Source organism: Meriones unguiculatus, chromosome 6 (genome assembly GCF_030254825.1).
Source record: "Meriones unguiculatus strain TT.TT164.6M chromosome 6, Bangor_MerUng_6.1, whole genome shotgun sequence".
Classification (NCBI taxonomy): domain Eukaryota; kingdom Metazoa; phylum Chordata; class Mammalia; order Rodentia; family Muridae; genus Meriones; species Meriones unguiculatus.
The window spans coordinates 44,752,962-44,758,961 of NC_083354.1; positions in this window are offsets into that span (position 1 = coordinate 44,752,962).

Genomic DNA, 6,000 nt, shown 5'->3' on the forward strand with positions numbered 1-6,000 from the left:
GAGCTTCTAGGATGTCCCCATTCCATCTGCTTTCTATCACAGCTACTGAGCAGCAGCCCTACAAACTTCCTCTGGATGCCCAGTGTCATCTATGGTTATCTACTTCCTCTGTCCCTGTCTCAGCCCTAATTACCTGGAATCCACAAGGCACGTTTGAAGCTGTCTTCTCTGTCTGTGCACATCCAACCCAGAATGACAGAGCAGGACAAGCCTGGCCATGATGTGTGTGTTGGGGGTGGGGGCACAATGGCAGGGGCATTTCCTGCCTTTTGGTGTTTTCTAAGAGGAGCTGCAGATCCCCTCGAACAGATAGGAACTGGTGTGTACCTTTCTGTGTGGCTTGGTGACCCCACTGCTGTGTGGGGTCAAAGATGTGTGAAGCATCTTTGAAACAGACTCCCTTTGGTGCCTATGGATCTCTTCAAGATGGACCATCATGTTTTGAGTGGCATAGCCTGTAGGTAGGGGTCACTTTCTTGTCCTCCCAATCTCAAAGAAGCTAGCTAAATAGTTCACATGTTTAGTGAACTCCTATTTATATATTCTTTCTCCTTTCTGCAACCCTTCCATCATTTTTTTCTTGTGTTTTTTGTAGCTGGGGTTGTAGCCCAGGCTGGCTTCAAATTAGAATCCTTGTTTCAGCCCCTTGAATACTGGGACTATAGGTGTAAATGTATCCTATGATTCCAGCTAAGATGGCGGCTTCCAAGCCGATGTATCTACCATCACACGTTAGAAATGAGCAGGGGCTATGGCAGTGAGGAACAGTTCAGTCAATGATTCCTGCTGCTGCTGGCTCAGCCACCCTGGCCACAGTGAAGCTCCCTGTGCCACCATCAGAAACACACTCACTTTGCTTACCCTTGAGCTTTGGAACAGTTTGCTCAGCCCTTGGTGGGTCGCCTACATGGGTCGATGATGTCCAGACAAAGGTCATGAGTATTCTGTGAAAGACTAGTCCTGGACAGAGAACTCTTGTCTATACATGCTCATATGTTTGCATCTGCACATGCATATACATTCAAGAACACACAACACAAGTCCTAAGAGATGGATCTTCCTTATGATTTGTATATGCTCACAGGCACCTAAGTGCATGTAGAAAAGACAGGCAACATGTGCATGCATTGTTATATGCATACACATACTCAGCCCCTCTGTCTGGCACTTGCTGTTCCTGTTATGTGTGACAGACAGGCCAGACAGAGGGGCTGTACCACCAAACCAGCAGGAACCACACTCTTTTCCCCAACTCACCAGACTCATTGTTTCCCATTGGTTGGTTCTAGGGCTTCAGTGGTGCGAAGTTCTTGAAGGAAGAAGATTCCATCCTTGGCTTACCTCCTGCCTTCCTCCTGGCCCCAAATGATAGTTCTAGGGCACAGGGTTGCTGGGAGCCATATCTGCCCAGATGTGTGGGCAGGGCAGGTGAGAATGCAGAGCCTTGGGGAACAACCAACCAGAGCAAGAGATAGGGCCATGTCTAGTCAGGGCACAAGACATGGCATAATAGAAGCAAGGGCCTGGACAGTCTGTGGGAATCTGATCCCCAAGGCTGCCTTGAGAAAGCAGAGAGAGAGAGCAGAGGGCCAGGTCTTAGGCCAGCCTCCCACCTGCTCTTTCTCAAACACTTTTGGAGAGGCTGCTCCGTGCCGGGAACGATACAGACAGAGGAATGGACATTCAGACAAGATCAGATGAATGTAAGTCTTCCTCACCCAGCAGGACAGAACAGAACCTCTCTACATGGAGTCCCCATGACTACTCACTCTCAGCCACAGGCCCCATCTACAGTGGCCAGTCTGAGAATGGAAAACAGGAGGCAGGAATCCACATGGGGCAGTCTTCCATGTTTTATGCCAGGCAGACATTACTAGTCAACTGCAGCACTTCTTGCTATGCCGTACCCTGGCTTCAAAATCTTGACTGCAGACATTACCAGGCCAAATAATTGTGATAGGAAAAGGACATAAAAACTGGTGACACAAGTCTGTAGTCTCCAGCTATCCAGGAGGCCAAGGTGGGAGGCTCACAAGCTGAAGGTCTGACTAGACTATAGAGTGAACTGAAGGCCAGCTTGGGCAATTTAGTGCGACCTTGGCTCAAAAACAAACAATCAAACAAAAACAAAACAAAAAAACTAGGGGCTGGTGAAATGGCTCATCAGGTACAGGCACTTGCCACTGAGTCTGGATATATGAGTTTGGTCCCCGGGACTCACGTGATAGAAGCGGGGAATCATATCCGCAGGCTGTTCTCTGACTCCATACGCATGCCCTGGTACTGGTAGACTCTTACTTCACAGCCATACTAACTCTGGCCTCTTTCCCCACCTCCATCATGTCATCTCGACCCCCACCTCCAACTCCCTGTTCCAGCTACAACGCTCCTGTCCCCATCCTCTGAACTCATCCCAAGTTCTGCAGATTGAACCTAGGGTCAACAGATAAGCAGTTTGACCTTGGGCTATATCTCTAGACCATTTTGTTTTTTGAGAAAGGGTCTCACTTTGTACCTAAGGCTGGCCTTGGACTCTCAAGCTTCCTACTTCAGTCTCATTCTCTTGGCTGGAATTACATGCCCACTGCACAGTGCCCATCACATCTCTAGTTCCCGAGGGACCCCCTGCTCAGGAAGTCTTTCTGCCTGGCCACATCAGGGTCTGTTCAAAGCTCCAAATTCTCTCCTATAGGGTCCAGCAGTTCCCACCCTTTACCCACTTAAAGGCAGTTCATCCCACTGGACCTGGCCCCTTCTCATCACTAGAGTCCTGCCACCCAGTGTCAAGCCAGAGTCTTGGCGTAGCCCAGCCTCCCACTAGCCATTCCAAGCTCTCGGTATCCCTGAGAACACAGGGACTGTTGCCCTGGGCGGATGAGGCCCGCGCTATTCTCTCTTTGTGGCCATCTCCTGCTTTCACCTCCTCAGCCTGGATTCCTCAGTGATGTGAGCAGAATATGGTTCTGACCGTTCTACAGATGGGAACGCTGAGGCCCAAGAAGGGAAGAGTCTTACCCACTGGTTTGGCTCCAGTCCCAGCCAGTTAGTCATATACCCACAGGCCCTGGGGTGAGTCATGGTGGCCCAGGTGATGGGAAGGAAACACATAAACATGAGCAAGTGGGAAGGGCAGTCTCAGAAGAGGGTGGAGGACTGCCTAGGGCTCCCAGTAGGAGTTCCCACACACTGGCCCCCTTGGGCTTTCTGGCCAGGTGCACATCTGACTGGGTCTGACATATCCCCTGTTGGCCTTGCACCTGGATTTGTGTCAGCTCTGGGAGTGCTGCCAGCTTCTTCTTTGACAGATGAAGAAACTGAGGCCCATGGTCAGGAGTCAAGCCATGGCCAAGGCCTGGGTCCGGACTAAAATCCAGACCTCCTCTTTCTTTGCCAGGTGTCCTCAGCTAGTTCCAGGCTCCTCTGCCCTGTCCCCAACACCCTAGGACAGAGGACTAGCGCACAATGGGGGAAGACTGGGAGGGGGAGGGGACTGGCAGCTACTGACCCCCATAGAGGGGCGGCAGGGTGGTTTTCTTCTATGGCAAACAGGTACCTACCCAGGACTGGACCTTCAACCCCATAGCCCTGCCTACACACAGCTGCCCAGAATGTGGGAAAATGATAGTGAGCTGGTCCTCTCCTGTGGCCCAGCCTCAGCCAGCCTCAGCTGCCCCTGCATTGTCCACCTGGACATCCCCACCCCGCCCCCACCGCTTGTGGCCTTCTGGCCCTGACTCTCTGTACTTTACCTCTGGGTCCTAGAGACTCAGCTGTCTACCACATTCCCTTTGGCTAGACTCTGACAAGGTCCATCTGGCTTCCTCTCAGATGCTTTTGCTGGTTCTTGCTTGTATGTATGAGCCTGTAGGGCAGGGTGGGGGGTGGGGGAGGAAGGGTTACTTATCCATCCCTCTGCTAGAACTTACCTTCCAGTTTTTTCCTTTGACTGCCTTCTTTTTCTTCCCCAGACCCACCTGTCCCCTTCTAGGCCAGAAGAGATACCTTCAAAGTGTCCGTGTCAGGATTGGAACCCACCCCAGCATGCTTCTAGAAACTTCTATGTTGTTGTCAGCCATAAGTATGTGCGCCTATGATTGAAAATGTTTTGGGGCCTCCCCTGCCACATGATATGATTCTGGAAGCCTCTCACTTCCATTCCCCATGTGGCCTTCAGTATGTCCCATCTGACCTACCTGGAGCTGCTCAGCAGGGGTCCCTAGAGCCTATATGTTCCCTGCCATGAGTCTGCTCTCCCCCGTGGCAGGGCCTCAAGTTCCTATCAGATCTCCTCCCTCCCCTGCCAGGAGCAGTATGGCATACCCTTCTTCTAGCTTCTCTGTGGATGTCAAAACCTTAGGGTCCCACACCAGCACACCCTGAACCTGAAGGAGGGCTGTTGGGAGGGTTTCTGACTCAGCCAGATGCTCCATCTGCTGACACTGAAGTCATCTCTAGAGAGCCAGGGGAAGTCACTCATAAGCCTGGGGGAATCAGGTAGGCTGCTGAAATTTTTCTTGGGAATCAGAAGTAGGCTGGGCAGAGAGGGAGGGAAAGGAGTTTTGAAGTATCCCCCTTTCCAGAATTCCACTCTGTCCTTCCCTCCTCTATGACAGTCCCTGGCTAGAGGCAGCACTCCCATGAGTGGACTCTTAAGGGAGTGCCTCTTTGGGGAGCAGGGTATTTAGCTGCCTGCTACTGCTCATCATGTCAACCTTGGCCTCTGGCATCAAGCTTCTGGTCCTTTTATGGCTACCCCAGCTGAGAAGTGTGCCTGTGGGTTGGGCCCTGCTAGACCCCTAACTCAACTGTAAAAAGCAGTGATGGAGAGTTAGGGGTCCCCTGGCTATGTCTTTCCAAACTTGCCTATGGTTTTTGAACTAGGAAGGCAGGAGTAAAAAAGTTCTTGACAAGTCCACCTCTGAGGCTGGGAGGGTGGGGCAGGCCAGGAATTCCCAGGGCACCTGGCTTAGGCTGGCGGATGTGCCAGGGGCCTGGGCTGGGCTTGCCTATGGTGGGCAGGTCTCTCTAGCTGCTAGGCCTAATTGCCTCATTAGCATCTGCCTGTCGCCTGAGCCTGTCTGTTCCCCTCCCTACCAGCCCACGCAGCCCTGTTTTTCAGGAATCCCTCCTATGAGGCATTGATGGTGACAATGACAGTGACCATGATGAAGCTAGGGAAATAGCCTGGGAACCACCTGGCCTGGCCCAGACATGGGTCTCCGTCCCAGGTGTCACACCTAGCACATCTCACATAAGTTGGGCTGTCCTGGAGCTAGGCTGCCATCTCCAAGTTGGTGGCAACAGGAGACAGATTGGGGGATGTCCTATCCTAATCCTGCCACATCAGCGAGTGTCCCAAGGAAGGCCCCCTCTACCCCACAAAACATGCAAAGGATTGTGGGAGGGGGCAGAGATTCAGTGAATTCTGACTATTCACCAAGTGAGGACAGGATGGGTAAGAGCCTAGCTTTGCTGGAAGCCACCCCATTTTCCTCCTGGCATCCAGCTACTATAGCTGATGAACCAGGCACTAGTGAATGAGCACACACCGTTAATCCTAGTACTTGGAAGGCAGAGGCGGGTGGATCTCTGATCTCTGTGAGGTCAGCCTGGTCTATATAGTAAGTTCCAAAGAAGAGGAGGAGGAAGAAGAACAAAAACAAAACATAAGACAGGCGTGGTGGCGCACGCCTGTAATCCCAGCACTCTGGAGGCAGAGGTAGGGGGATCTCTGTGAGTTTGAGGCCAGCCTGGTCTACAGGGCAAGTCCAGGTAAGCCAAGGCTAAACAGAGAAACCCTGTCTTGAAAAACCAAAAACTAACAAAAAGAAAAAAAACACAACAAAAAACTCAAAAACCCACATAGCTCTGACTTCTATCTCTAGGTAGGACGGGTTTTCTGCCTGGACCCTAGGACAAGGGAAAGGACCCTCTGGAGGTGTTTTATTATAGCTGGGGCACTCATCAGAGATTCTGAAACAGCAGCTGGCCCAGACCCAC